At 37.2% G+C, this 16,409-nt stretch overlaps 1 protein-coding gene across 2 annotated transcripts in view; it reads left to right on the plus strand.

Annotated features, from left to right (window-relative positions):
- Positions 1-16,409, plus strand: part of Npsr1 (neuropeptide S receptor 1) — a 209,838-nt gene that overhangs the window by 132,276 nt on the left and 61,153 nt on the right. The window lies entirely within an intron of this gene.

A 16,409-nucleotide genomic window follows, 5' to 3' on the forward strand; every position in this document is an offset into this window, starting at 1 on the left:
TCTTCTTCTTCTTCTTCTTCTTCCTTCTTCTTCTTCTTCTTCTTCTTCTTCTTCTTCTTCTTCTTCTTCTTCTTCTTCTTCTTCCTTCTTCTTCTTCTTCTTCTTCTTCTTCTTCTTCTTTCTTCTTCTTCTTCCTTCTTCTTCTTCTTCTTCTTCTTCTTCTTCTTCTTCTTCTTCTTCTTCTTCTTCTTCTTTCTCCTTCTTCTTCCTCCTTCTTCTTCTCCTTCTCCTTCTCTTCCTTCTTCCTTCTTTCTTCTTTCTTCTTCTTCTTTCCAATTCTGATTGAGAATCAAAATTTCAAATCACTCTCTGTTTCCTAGCATCTAGATTCTGCAATCATTCCTTCAATCTACAGTGAAGGGAATGGTTGATGTGTCTTAACCTTCCCTGTAAAATCTCCTATGCAGTAATCAAGTAATAATGTATCCATCCATTCCTTCAATAGAATTTTACAAAGCTATTACTGTACAATGCCATGATTCTAGGGCCCAAAGATGGGGAGCTAAATAAAATATAACCCCTGCTGCCCTGATGGAGAGTCGAGTCTGAAATATTAAGAAAAGAATTCATTAAGTTGTCATAGGTACTTCTAAAGGAGGGTAGAGAAGCATGGGGTGGGGGTGTGACTAATCTAGTCAAGCTCAGTAGACAGAAAGGAAGTAACCTTGAACATAAGAGATGCTTCCAGGCAATATTTATAAAGATCTTCCCAGGCCAACAGAGAGGGTGAATAAAGTGAGTGGAAGAGTGAAAAGCTGGGCATGTGGGGAGCAGGTAAGGGTTCCCAGTGTCCACTTTCATCAGCATCACATGATGATGTTCTGCAAATACCCTTCCTAACCAAGTGTGTGACTAGCAGCAGGCTCCCTAATGAACCTGCCCATTTCTGACCCAAATTCTTGCCATATATAAGCCAGAGAGGTGTTTACTTCCAAACTGGTTTCTGCCAGTCATACTCATTATTAAAATTGTGCAATTTAGCTAACATTAAAGAGCTGCTGTTTCTGTGAAAATTAAGATAGATACTTTGCAAAGTCCTGACATTTTTTAGTGAGTCACTAAAAAAGCTGCAGTGGAATTAAGCTCAAGGGATGCAGCTATAAAAGATGAAGGAAGATTATAAAATTCCCTCCAATAAGATTCTGCATCAGATTGCTTTGCTGGTATCTCAACTTCTCACTCTAATTTAAAGAAACCAAAATTGGAAATCATAAAAGCTACATTATGGGTATGTTTTATTCAAAAATGATGAGAAATAAAATTCAATAAAAGTCTTGGCCTTCCACTAAGGAAATAACAAGCAAATGTGCATTTATATTTTGTATTAATATGCTTAAGGCATATTGTTTGTATGCCTCATTTCTTTAACCAAAGTTTTTATCAATTAACCTGATGCTAGTATTAGTGTGCTGGCTGAAAAGTTACTGTAATAAAACAAAACTATAGTGGGTTAAGAAAATATCTAACTAAAGAAGGCTACAGGCTTCCAGAAGCCAGTATAGGGCATGTGGAGTTTATTCTGCAAATCAGAGAGTGGAAAAACCCACAGCCTGCCAGACAAATGCAGCCTGCAGCTAATTTTCATAGTCTTTTTTGGGACACAGCCATACCCACTCAGGCTACTTTTGTCTATAGCTCATTCCAAATGACAGTAGTAGAAGTGAATAATTGTTACAGATATTATATTATATGCAGGTGTTCAGAAAGGTTAGTGTGCAGTCATCAATGCATAAGATCCTTCCCTCTCCAAAAGCAATTCTCCCAATAAAAGCCTCAGACATTTGTGACCTACACTGTTGCGTAGTCCCCAGGAAAGAACAAACACAAAAGATAGAAACTTCCCCTGTTGAGAACACATAGAAAATGGCAACCCTATTGCCATTAGAAATCATATCATATGCAAAATCCACAAAGGATTCAAGGCAGTAGTTTGATTTTTATGGAAGAAGAATTTCCAAAGCTGAGTTTACTCCACCTATAATAACCAGCCACACAGTTCTACAGAGTTGAGATAGGTGGATTACACCTATCATCCTATAAGCATTGAGTCCCAATCTGCAGCAGTGTTATAGTAAAACAGATATATTTATCTGCAGAGCCAGCATTAGAATACCCATCTGGAGTAAGCTACCAGCTCCTACCCTAACAAAGCAGCCAATGAGAAATTCAAAGCCTATGCCTAAGAATGACTTTACAGACAATAAACCCAGGCTTGCAAAACTCTTGAATAGATTAATTCAACATTCTACTTGAACATCTTTGAACAAATGTGCCCATTTTCAAAACATAGTTAATTATAAATATACTTTATTAATAATATTTCATTAATATAAATATTTCAAAATATACTTTATTATAAAAAGCTGAAAAATATCACACCAAAATAACTAGACTCAATGTCTATACATCTTAATAAACTTATATGCAGTTAGAATAGCCATTTTGAAGCAGTGGAGACTCACATTGGAGTTTAAACTTTCATTCTCTAATATATTTTTACGCACTACAAAAAAGAAAAATCCATGAGAGTTAGAAATAAATAAATTATTAGTTTTATATCCTCTTTCATAGCTTATATTCATAACCTGGATTCGGTCACTCCTTTTCCTCTAATATTTAGCCTTCCTTGTCCTCTTATGATCATGTGTAGTGTGTGGTGTGTCCAGTTTTAAGCACAAGTAAGTATTGCTACCTTTTGTAATTGTGTGTAACTGTATGTGTGTGTGTGTCTGTGTGCATCTGTGTGTGTGTGTGTGTGTGTGCGTGTGTCTGTGTGTGTCTGCATGTGTCTGTGTGTGTCTGTATGTGTGTGTGTAAGATAACTTCAGACATGTTTACCTTGATTATTTTTTTTTGAGTCAAGGTCTTTAACTGGTTTGAAGCTCACAGATTCAGCTAGCCTGATAGCCAGTGAACCTGACTATCCCTCTGCCTCTGCTGCATAGGAATTACAACATGCAGCATTGTGAGTGACTTATTTTTTTGTAGGGTTTAGAAGTGGAACTCAGGTGCACATACTTACACAGAAAACACTAAAAAAGAGAGTATCTGCTAAGACCGCGTTTGTGCTCCTCCATACACCATTCCATGTCTGCCATTCAACCAAAATGTGTTAGAATCAAAAAGAAACTGAAGTCCATTACTAAGGGCCAAAACAAAGAGAGAAGTCGAGTGCTTAGGCAAGAACTTTAAAATGAGTATTATGAAGAAGGAAAAGACCATAAAGTAGATATTGTGAAAATTAACACATAGATAGCAAATACAGTCATGAGAATGTTCAACTATTACAGTAATGCAAAAATAGTCCATAGTAAGATGCTAGTACCTACATAACAGAAAAACAAAAGGAAAATATACTAGCAATATCAAGTGTGACTAACCACAGTCTACCCCATGATGTTGATGGAAAAGCATAGAAGGTGCAGCAATGCTTGAAGATAGTTTTCGATGATGAGACCTACACTTACCGTGTTCCATGTTCCAACAATTTCTTTTACTTCCCCACTAGAAGAAGGAAAATATTATTCATACAAAGCCGTGTGCAAATTTTTTATCATCTTTGTCCAAAATAGTTAAATATTGGAAAGAAGCCAGATATTTTCCAATGGGTTAATGAATAAACAAACTATATTTCCACACCACTTAACATCACTCTGAAGGAGATAAGAAGAAATAAACCAAGCATGTAACTTAGCTGAATCCCAATGGCATCCTATCGTTTTGAAAGGACAGTTAATATGTAATAAATAGATCATAAACCTAGACTTACACAAAATTGGCAAAACTCTAACAGTGGACTGTTCAGCGATTTGGAGGAGACAGGTGAGTACACAGTATGGCTAACATTGGGGAATTTGTTCAGCTAGGAAACTTTCTTGCATTCTTGCTGTATGATTAAGTTGTGACCATATATGAGGCTAAAGATGCAGTCATTAAAAAGTGGTGAAAGTGGGGCTGGAGAGATAGACCAGCGTTCAGAGCACTTGCTGTTCTTGCAAAAAATCAGAGTTCAGTACCCAGCACCACTTATAACTATAGCTGAAGAGATTTTTCCAAGTTCTCTTCTGGCCTACACACAAACACACACACACACACACACACACTCACATTCACACTAATAAACAGAGAGACACACAGAGAGAAAGACAGAGACAGAGACAGAGACAGAGAAAGACAGAGAGAGATGCAGAGGGAGGGGAGGGGGAAAGGGTGGGAGAGATATGAAGAGGCAGAGAGGCATACACATAAAAATATATAAACAAAGGCTTATAAAAACTGGTGATATAAAATACACAGTGTTATTTAATCCATAGTCCTATGCCAACATCAGTTTCCAGGTTTATATTATTATATTAAGGTTTCTAGTGTTGAGGGCCTTGCAGTGCTATTTTTCCACTTCCTCCAAATTCCATGTATATTAAAGTGTGTGGTTGTACAAACATGTGCAGATGTGCAGAGTCCAGTAGAGTATGTTTATGGACCTGAGCTGAAGTTATAGTCATTCTGAGGCACATGATACGGATACGGAGAGGACTATGGTCCTCTTCAAGATCAATACCAACTGCCATCTCTCTATTCCCCTCCCCATTTTTCACTTCTAAAATGACTTTAAAACAAAAATTGGTTTAACACCTGGTAAATAAATATAATAAATATGAAACCATTTGAGGAAAGAGGGATGCCAGGTAACAGTAGTCATTTTAATAGATAGAGGATATCTATTGACCTGGAAATATGAGAAAAACTTTAAAATACCACAAGATTAATTTCAAGAATCATCTTTTGGCTTTGAGAAGCCAAAGTAAAAATTAAGCCACTATTAGGGCAGGCTCCATGCCCAGAAGTAATTGGCTGACACAAGAGAAACTCAGTATTTTAGTAGATTTTTTTTTCATTTTGCTTTATTTGAGCTTGTGTGTGTGGGGGGGAGGGATATTGGTCTTTTCCTTCTTTATTTTGATTTTCATTTTTCATGTTTTGTGGGTTTTTTCTGTATTCTTCTTGGAGTGTTTTTTTGTTTTGAGATAGAGAGAAAGAGAGAGAGGGAGAGGAGAAGGGAGAGGGAAAGGGAAAGGGGGAAAGGAAATAGGGAGAGAGGAATTTGGAAGATAGGAAATCCAAGAAGAAAACACCTGAATTAACTTGAGATTTGAGCTAGAAAACACCATCAACTTGTAGATTGCAACTTGTAGATTGCATCTTTGGTGTCACACATCAAATATTTACATTATTACTCATAACAATAGCACAATTGTGGTTGTGAAATAATGAAAACTAATTTTATGGTTAGGATCATCACAACATGATGTACTGTATTAAAGGGTCACAACATCAGAAAGGCTGAGAAACACTGTTCTACCAATCACACATATAGTTAAAACTAAATTTTTACCTACATAAAAAATAAAGTTGGTTTGAATATTCTTATTCAATCTAAGTAAATATTAAAAGAAACTTGAAAGTAGTTCGAAACTAATTCCTCAGAATAAAACTCAATGGGAAAAACAGAGAAGGAAGAGAGGAAAGAAAAAAAAAAACAAGGAGCGAGATAAGGAAAGAAAAACAACCGAAGGACAATGAGCCAACATCAATGAATAGACTCAGTCATACACTGAAAATTCATAAGTAACCTAAAGCAGTATAATTATTTTAATGAATCCAGCAAAGCTAAATCAAAGTGCTGGAAAACATAAATAGAAAGCCTGAAGTCAGTCAGCAGAGAAGAGAAGCTCAGCACACAAAGGAAGAAAGGCAAGACTTGTACCGGCATCTAGTCAGGAACTGTTCAAAACCAAGGACCAAGCAGCATTTTTAATGCTGAGTGAAGAGGAAAGGATCACTCAGATGTCCATGTTTGGCCAAAGTATACATTGTACACCAAGGTGATTTAAAGCTGATTTTAAGATTTTTTTTTAAAGCAAAAACAAAGTGGGAAGCATTCCAGCAAGGATGTATTTGAAAGCATGTTAAAGGGGAAGAGACTAATAGCTCAGCAGTCAAGACCTCAAACTGTTCTTGCAGAGAAGCTAAGTTTCGTCCCAGCATCCATGAAGGTGGCTCAGTCATCCATAACTCTCATTCCAGGAGATCCAGCAATCTTCTGGGACCCACACTCACATGCATACACCACACATACACAGATATACTCTCATATACATACTTAACAACAAAAAACAAAGTTAAATAATAAATGTTATATGGGTCACTGATGGCATGAGAGCGACCCCAGACCACACATAAAGAGCTCTGAAAAGAGCAAAATGGAAGAATAATTCTAAAATGCAATTAGATTTATTTTGAAATATGTTTGTTAATTTGGGAGGAATTTTATACAGTCTATTTTCATCTGTATCCATATTCTCCACCTTCACATCCCAACCCATTTAGCCTTGAGATTTATTAATTTGTGTTTTGTTTTGTTTTTCCATTGAACACAGTTTGTGTTGTCCAACTACCTTTCTGTGTGGGGCCAGCCATGAAAATCTATAAACCGGAAATAAGACTATTAAAGAAAACTGTCTCTCACTCAAGTTATCACATTGTTAATAGTCCCCCAGCTAAAGTGGGAATTCGTGATGAACTTCCCTAGTCTCTCCATGCTGAGGTTTTTGTCTGGCTTGAGTTGCAGGAGTCTTTTGCATGCTATCATGGCAGGTCTTATGGATGCTGTCATGACTGCTTGTTATGCAATGTCCCTGCTGTGTCTGAGAAACCACTGTTTCTCTAGAGTTACCGCGTACTTCTATATCTTAAAATCTTGCCATCCCATCTTCTGAGACTTGGGTGCAGGATAGTTGTACTCCATTACTCTATAGTCTTTTATCCTCTTCCTGCTACACTTAAGGGTCTCTGTGTTAATTAACTTATCCTTCAAGTAGGTTCCGTGATAAAAGCTACAAGATGCACTGAAGTACAGCTAAAGCAATAAGTCATTAATTGTTATTCCAATACTAGTTCCATTTAGCAAAATAACAGTAGTAAATTCTCCCTTAGGTCCTGTGATCTATCAAAGCCACAGGTTCTTGGCTCTTTTCATGTCAGATGTGGATTCCATCACACAACACAGGCCTTAGATCCAATAAGAAAGTGAGTGGTAACTTTTACAACATTTGTGTCTTAGTTGTACCGGTTGGCATATCATAGGCCAGCAGTAACTAGGACTTGTTCACAGGTGAGATTGAAAATCAGTTTTTACTCTAGCAGCATACATAGCACCTTCATGAACCATGAAATCATCCCAGTAGTGATGAATCTTCCAGGAGAGTACCAGATTGATATTTCCGTGGTCTATGATTCAAGTTTGTGGTGTTTTCAGAAAGAGGGACAGAGTCAAGTACAGAAATAACCAAGAATATTAAAAATAGCCTCTAGTACCTGAGTTTCTTGTTTATGGAACCTCTTTTTCTAACAACTCAAACACATGCAATTCTTATTGGTACTGTTTTTTTTTTTATTTGCCAGCATGTGGTGTTTATAGGGTACTGTCCCTACAATCTAAGGTAGCTACATTTAAACCATTTTAATAGACTGGTGTATAGCCTGCCCTCCCACCCCTCATCCAAATTTAACCTGTACTTTTGTATCAGTATGTTCTATCTTCTCTACCTTGAAAGCATCCCCATTCTGAGTACCCTTACTAATATCCTAGTCTCTGTGACTTTCAAAATACAACATATGTATTCTGAATATTCAAAGCTATATATCTATACCTATGTGATTTTTGGAAACAAAGACAATCTTTAAAAACATGTTCTTGTTAAATTGCATGACTACATGTAGAAAAGTAATAATAGTCTTCTCAACCTGCACAAAAGTGAACTTCAACTATCAAGAACATTAGCATACAACCTGAAATCTTGAATAGGATAGAGAACTAAACAGGGAATACACTTGAACTTATTATAGACACAGGAAAGGGACTTTCTAAACAGGACCACAATAGCAGCGACATTAAGACTACCAGCTGACATATAGGATTACATGAAACAGAAAGGCTACTGTATATCAAAGGACATTATCACTTTAGTGAAGAGGCAGCCTACAGAATGGGAAAAATCTTTACCAGCTCTGAATCTGAGAGAGAATTACTGTATACAATAGACAAAGATTCAATAAAAAGAACCCTTAACATCTTAATAAACATTCCAATTTAAAAAGGGACATGGATCTGCAACCCTATTGTTGGAACAACATGATGTACTAACCAGAACCCCGGAGCTCTTGTCTCTAGCTGCATATGTATCGAAAGATGGCCTAGTCGGCCATCAATGGAAAGAGAGGCCCATTGGACTTGCAAACTTTATATGCCCCAATATAGGGGAATGCCAGGGCCAAAAGAATGGGAATGGGTGGGTAGGGAAGTGGGGGGCGCTATGGGGGACTTTTGGGATAGCATTGGAAATGTAATTGAGGAAAATATGTAATAAAAATATATATAAAAAAAAAAGGGGGACATGGAACCAAGCAATATTGGCTTCATAAAGAGTTTAGAAGTGTCTCCACTTTTCTATTTAGGAATAATTTGAGGAAATTAGTGTTAACTCGATTTTGAAAGTCTTGTAAAATTCTGTAATGTATCCATCTAGTCTAGACTTGGTTTACATGGGAAAGTTTTCAAATTGTTCTTTTATCTCATTCTTTGTTATTAGTCTACTTAAACTCTTTACTTTATCTTGATTTAATCAATCATATTTACAAAATCACTCATCTTTCTTATATTTTCCAGTTTAGTGGCATATAGGTTATGTCTTCATAACAGTCTAAATTGTCTCAGCATACTGTCTCCCTTTTCATCTCAGATCTTATTAATTTGGACCTTCTGCTTTTCTTCTTTTTTTTTAGATTATCATTTTTGTATTAGATATTTTCTTTATTTACATTTCAAATGTTATCCCCTTTCCGAGTTTTCCCTCAGAAAATCCCCTATCCCCACCTTCCCCCTATTCCCCCACCTACCCACTCCCATTCCTGGTCCTGGCATTCCCCTATACTGGAGCATAGAACCTTCACAGGACCAAGGGCCTCTCCTCCCACTGATGACCAACTAGGTCATCCTCTGCTACATATATAGCTAGAGCCACAAGTTCCACCATGAGTTTTCTTTGGTTGGTTCCAAGGAGCTCTGGAGCCCAAGGTCCTCAATGAAGGAGCCAGAGAAATACCCAGGGAGCTGAAGGGGACTAAAGCCCCATAGGAGGAACATCAATATGAACTAACCATCTCCTTTTCTTTGGGGTTGATTTTTCTTTCCCCTCTATCATTTGATTAATTTTCCTAAAAATTTGTCATTTTTGTTAATCTCAAGGAACCAACTCCTCATTTTATTCAATCTTTGTATTGTTTTTAATTTCAATCTTATACATTTTGGCTTTGACTTTTATTAGCTCTTCTTATCTACTCTTTTTTGTGTGTATTGTTTGTTCTTTTTTCCTGAGGCATACAGATATAACATTAAATTATTAATGTGAGATTTTACAGTTTTTAAAATGTAGACAGTACTAAAAACTTTCCTGTTAAGACTGAGAGCCATTTATATGTCTCTTAGATTTTGGAAGATTGTGTTTTTAGTTTATTTCATTCATAGGAATTCTCTCTGTTTTGTTCATGATTCCTTGCTTGCTCCAATCTTCAGTAAGGTGTGTATTGCTTTGTTTCCATGATCTTGTGTACTTTTTGTTGTTTTATTGTTGACAACCACTTTTATTCCTTTGTGGTCAAATAGTGTGCACAGTGCTATTTCATTCTTCCTAAATTTCTTAAGATTTGGTTTGTATCCTAAGATGTGGCCAATTTTGAAGAAAATTCCATAGTTTGGAGGAAAAAATTGATTTTTCTTTTGTTGGATGGAATGTTCTAAAAATGTCTGCTAGATCCTTTTGATTTATGATGTCATTTAGTTTCAAAGTTTCTCTGTTTGCTGGATGACTTGTCTAGTGATGGACTATTAAAGTCAGTTATTATCATTGTGTTGGGATCAATCTGAGATTTTATATCTAATAGTGCTTTTACAAAATTGGGTACTCTTGAGTTTAGTGCATATATATTTATATTTACCTATTAACGACATCATTTATCCCTAACATAAATGTATATTTATAACATCCTCTGAGTAGTTTTTTTTAATGAGTATGAAATGTCCTTCCTTATCCCTTCTTATTAGTGTTGCTTTAAAGTTTATTTTGACTCATGTTAGAATAGCTATAACTGCTTGTTTCTTTAAATCTGTTTGCATGTATGCTTTGTCCATCCTTTTACCCTAGGGTGGTATCTATTGTTAATGTTGAGGTGTGTTTTTGGAAGCAGCAAAAAGATGGATCCTGTTTTCTAATATAGTGCTTGGTATTATAATTTGACCTGGCATCTCTGGTATTTTGGAACTTGTAGAATATACATCCAAGCCCTGTTGCTTTCAAAGTTTCCACTGAAAAGTTAAATGTTATTCTGACAAGACTACCTTTATGTGAGATCCATTCCTGCTTTATTGAGGCTTTCAGTGCCCTTTCTTTGTCTATGCCTTTGGTCTTTGTAGTAGGAGGCATGCGAGTTTCTCTTCTCCTGTCTGATAGTCTCTATACCCTTTGTACCTTAATAGGCATTTCTCCCTTAGATTTCAGACATTTTTCTCATAATTCTTTTAAAAATATTTTTCTGTGCCCTTAACCTAGGTTTCTTTCTTTCTTTCTTTTTTTGCTTCTATACCTATTCATAGGCTTTTTTTTCCTTGCCCAGAGTCCCAGAATTTCTAAGTGTTCCATTCCTGCTGTTTTCTTAAGATTTTAACATTTCCTTTAACTTCTATTTTATCTTTTCTTTAGGACCTGATATTCTCCTTCTACTTAGTTAATCTGTTGGCAAGACTTTCCTATAAGCTGTTCCTATGACTTTTGAGCTTTTCATTTCAGCATTTATTTCATTTTAGCTTTTATTTAAAAGGGTATCTCTCTTTAAATTTTATTTTTATGCCTTAGATAGTTTTCCCTCTTTGATTCAAGTGTTTGTGTCTTCATGGTCTTCATTCAGCCATCTGTTCATATCTTCTCTGAACCTAGAACTTGAACATATAACTGCTATGTTGAAATTTGTTTTGTGCATGAACTAAATTGGTTTTCTCAGGGGGTGGGTATTACAATGGGGTATTGATTTCTAGAGGAAATACATTGCTTTGTTCATTCCTGTTGTTATGGTTTTGAGATAGAACATAGGCATCTGGAGTTAGGCTATTGGTAGTGTTTTGATCTGGCTATCTTGCCTTTGTTGAGTAGTTGCTTAAATGACAACTGTAAAAGGTAACTTTATAATAAAGTTATAACTGTGTGTTTTATAATATATGTAAAACCTACATACCTAAACAGTAGCAAAAATTTTGAGTAACTTATCCATAGCAGACTGAATGTTATAGAAAAAAATGTACAATATTTGATGAGAGTAAACAATGAAAAATCAAAGTTATACAATATAAACATTAAATTAATATCAAACAAAATAGAGATGAAAAGAATCTAGCAGGAAAAAAATAAAATAAAATATTCATTATCACAAGAAGAAATATAAGACAGGAGATGTACAAAAACTAAGAAAATGCAAATAGCAGATTTCAGTGCAACTACATTAATGATAGAATTGAATATAAATTGTCTGGTGCCCCAGGAAAGCCCAAACTCATTAATGTTCTGTCTTAATGAGTTTACCCTCTGGCATTCTCAGAATGAATTTAAGGTGCTACCATTTAGCAGTGAAGCCCATGGAAAAAATAGTAAAAAAAAAAAAAAAAACCCTTATTATCACTTACTAAATCCTTATTTCCCCACATAAAGTTGATCTCAGCCTACATCCTTTTGCACAGCTTTAATCTGCTCTCAAGCACGAGACCAATTATCTGTCTCTCAGATTTTCACACAGCTCTCCAACTGGTGCAATGTCAATTTCATTAGATGACCCACAAAACTGATCCTTTTCTCGATAATGAAATACATCTGTCTATAACACATTCCAAGACACAAAGTTTATTATCTCTGCTGCTTAAAGGAAAATGGGGTTCTCTCCTATAGCACCATTCCTGTCACTTCCTAACTCCTATTTTAGGTGTCTGAAACAGCAAACTGATATACTATGCATAGATGCCATGTCATTTCTCTCTTACTCTCTCATTCCTTTCCTCATTCGGCCACCATCCCTCATGATCCTTCTACCTGTCCTTTGTACTTTGGGTTTGACGAAACTGTGGCATCACTCTCTCCTTGCCCCCACACTACCCAAAACCATGCTTCACATTAGAACCCACATTGACATTTACAAGATTCCCTTAAAGAAGCAAATATGCCCTGTGCACTCTGCTGTGGTTTTCTACACATCACTACTTTCTAGTATCTTTTATGTAATGAATTGTAGGGAACAGGGACATTCTATGCATGTGATTAGGCCTTTAAAAGCATACCCTTTGTTCCCAGGCTCCTATTAATTACCTCTTAGGGGCTTTTATTTGCAGTGTGCTCAATTACTAAGGTAACTAAATAGCATTTTACTGATCAGAGCTAGTATCATTTGCTTAATAGCAACTAGCAAATGCTCTCATATACATGGCTATTGCACTACTAGAAATAGGCTTATTTAATACTAACCTCCGGGGAGAAACAGATTTTACCAGAATACACTATAATTGTTCATATAGCCATTTAGATCTAATGAAGCATCAGTATTTTTCCCACTATTTTTCAATTAAGAAAAAAATGAACCAATAGAGAATATCCCAACAAGACCACCATCCATTCCATTCATTTCATTGATTCATTCCTCCCAGTCAAAGCTCAGTTTTAGTCTTGTTTGATTGTTTATAGCTCACAATTCTCAGGCTCTTTATAAACCTGCCCTGATCAGTAATAATTGTTGTCATAGAACCATTTCAAGGGAAGATGGCTCCGTGGGTAAATCCACTCACTGAACAATCACAAGAACCTGACTTTAGACCACAAGAACAGATAGATATGGCTATGTAATCCCAGCATTGTGGGGAATAGAGACAAGAGGGTTCTTGGGGCTGGCTAGTTAGCCAATCAAATGGCAAGCTTAGGTAACTCAGTTAGATACCTTTCTCAAGGAAATAGAGAGTGAATAAGGGGGATACCTGATGTCCTCCTCTGGTTTTTGTAGGCACATGCATTTGCACACATATGTGTTCATTCACCACACATTCATATAACACACACACACACACACACACACACGGAGAGAGAAATGATGGAAGGAAGGAAGGAAGGAAGGAAGGAAGGAAGGAAGGAAGGAAGGAAGGAAGGGAGGGAGGGAGGGAGGGAGGGGAAGAAGGAAGGAAAACGAGAGAAAATAGAACTGAAAAGAGAAGGAAAGAAACAGGGTGTCTCTCACAGTCCAGAACTGCCACAGGGTTTACTTTCTTCCAGATTTCACGATTTTTTGTGTCATTCCTGAGTACTTATCTTTGATACCTCTTATTGTTGTTACCTAAAGAGAAACAAAATGGCAGACAAAGAGACAGGCATAAGACTTGGAGGCTCCCTGTTTGGCCACTGGGAGTGAAGTTAACTGAGGCCATTCCTCTTCTTGGTTCTATGATCTTTCTGAGCCTTCCCAAAACCAGAAAGGGGGATCTAATCACATGATGTTCATTCCAAAGAATGCTATCTCATTCTTTCAGGTAATTCTTTAATCTATATTTCATGGATGGCTTCAGTAGTCCATTCTGGAACTCTTCAAGGACAGCTGCTTCTCAGCTGTGAGCTGCATGATTCAAACTATGAGTTCTGTGTTCCTGAGCCCAATTTTCACTCCATGCACTAGATCATCTCTAATCACTAACCATGTTATGTACCTACACTTAAGAAATCTGAAAGCCCCAGTGGGTGGTACTGATGCAGCTCAGGGGCTAGCAAAGGTAAAAGGTCAAAGAAGGTAATCATGGCCCTTAGATAGCTTTGCCATTTGGGGAAGAGACAGCTGCTCTTGCAGGACAGAAGGTGTGCCCAATAGCAATTTAATATAGAGTAACTATTTGCTCTCAAGAAATGTTTCTTCTGAGAAAAAGTACTTGAAGAGTCCATATTCCCCATCAGAGAGGTCATCATCCAGAAAACAAAAGAATAAAAAATAAAATAAAATGTGAAGCAAAAATAAACTGAACAAGAATAAATACTCTATCTGGAAAAAGCTGTTCCCAAAAGCTGTGACTTATTAATCAGAGCCCAGTGAAAGAGCTAAGATGCCTCAGTGTGATTTATTGGCCAAGGAAACCCCAAAAGTTCTCCAAACAATACAGGACTCTTGCCTTTCCTTCTAAAAGATGATTTATTTATGTGGATAAGTGTTTTGCATACATGCATGTGTACCATGTGTGTTCCAGATGCAGACAGAAAGTAGAATTGCAGACAGCTGTAAGCCAGTCATCCCATGGGTGCTTGGAAATAAGACTGGTTCCTCTGCAAGAGAGGCAAGTGCTTTGAAAAGTGAGCCATCTCTCCATATCCTTGGCACTACTTTTGGTGCTCCACCAAACTAGATGCTGAGACCTTTTGTTGAAGACACCACAAACCTCAGGTTTGTAATACAGGAAAAACAAGCTAAAATAGAGCCAGAATTGTCTTCCTTCATACCAGCTTGCACCTTTATAATCCCAGAAGGTGCTATCCAGGTTTCTGGTGGAGGGGTTGGGGTAGAATTGTTCTCAATTGCCTTATTCAGCTGCTACACATATGAGCTGTGAGACCAATCTGCTATATTAAGATGAGTCCACTTGTGTGATAGTAGCCCTGAAGTTATAGAGATAACAAATTGCTCTTTTATTTGATTTGAGTTACTGGAAACCTGGTCAATAACCCATAGCAGGGGAGACCATGGGCCCTGAGAAGAACCAACTAGTTCTATTGAGCTAGATTGACACAACATCAAGCTGCCCTCTGAATAGTTGTGTTTGTATTCATTGATAAACTTTAGTCTTTGCCTTAAGAAGAAATACCCTACTTTCCAGTGAACAGTGGTAAACACACAAAAATAAAATCACCATTTCTCGAAAGGCTTTTAGTCGTGGTACTGGAACATCAAAACTTTCAACCTACAAACTGTCCTCCCTACAAAACTTGCTGGGGTGGTGCAGAACTTGTGGGAGTGGCCAACCAATGACTAGTCGAACTTGAGGCCCACACAATGAGATAGTCTGCACCTGACACTAGCTGGAAGGTCAGAAACCAGAGGCAGGACAGCCTAGGGACCCAGGAGAGAACTAATCTTAATGAGAGTCTGTTGTACTCATAGAGTGGTTCCTAGCCCAATTGTCATCAGAGGGGTGTGATCCAGAAACTGATGGGAAAAAATGCAGAGACCCACAGTGAAGCAGTAGGCAGGGCCAGGAGAACTCTGCAGAAAGGGAAGGGCATAGTAGGAGCCAGAGGGGTTGAGGACACCAGGAGAGCATAGCCTACAGAATCAACTAAGCCGGGTCCATCGTGGCTCACAGACACTAAAGTGTCTTTAGGTCTGAGCTAGGTCCTCTGCATATACCTTAGGTTGTATAACTTGGTGTTCTTGTGGGATTCCCAACAATGAGAGAGGAGTTGTCTCTGACTCTTTGAATGTCCTTGGGACTCCTTTCTTTTTCCTGGGTTGCCTCAGCTCATCCAGCCTTATGAGGGTTCTAGTCTTACTGTCTCTTGTTAGGTCATGTTCGGTGAATATTCCTGAAAGCCTTTCTCTTTTTTTTTTTTTTTTTGTCTAGTTTTGTTTGTTTTTAGGGTTTTGTTGTTGATGTTGTTGTTCTGTATGTGTGTTTGTTTTTAAGGGAAACATAAGGAGTGGATCAGGGAATACGGGAGGTAGGGGATGGTCTAGAAGGAATGGAGGGAGGGAAAGTAGAGATGTAATGTATGAAAGAAAAATTAAAAAAAAAACAAACAAAACATCATGATTGCACACTGTGCTGAGTATTTGTAGTGAATGTGTTCTCAGCCCTAAAAAAAAGACATGTATACCACCCTACCTAAGGTTCACGGAACATTGCAGAAGAGGAGTTGGAAAGAATGAAAAATAAGGAGAAATATAGTGAGAGGATTGGTTTCTTTAAAAAAACACACACAGAGAAATATTGTGGGGATATGATTTTGTTTTAAATCCTAGGTGGGGCTGCTTCAGATTGTCCACAGCAGCTGACCAATTTCTCCAAAGGGGCATGATTTTGCCACTGGCTTGTGTGATGTTTTAAATTCTGGGACTTTTCAAAGGGTATATAAATGTTAGGGCCCCGAGGGGTGGATTGTTGGCTGTTGGTTGGTTGCTGTTGGTCAGTTTTTTAAGTAGTCCTGCTCAGAAAAGAAATAATAATAATAATAATAATTAATAATAATAGAAGAAGAAAAAGAAGAAGAAGAAGAAGAAGAAGAAGAAGAAGAAGA

This window comes from Mus caroli, chromosome 9, assembly GCF_900094665.2.
Source record: "Mus caroli chromosome 9, CAROLI_EIJ_v1.1, whole genome shotgun sequence".
NCBI classification, from domain to species: domain Eukaryota; kingdom Metazoa; phylum Chordata; class Mammalia; order Rodentia; family Muridae; genus Mus; species Mus caroli.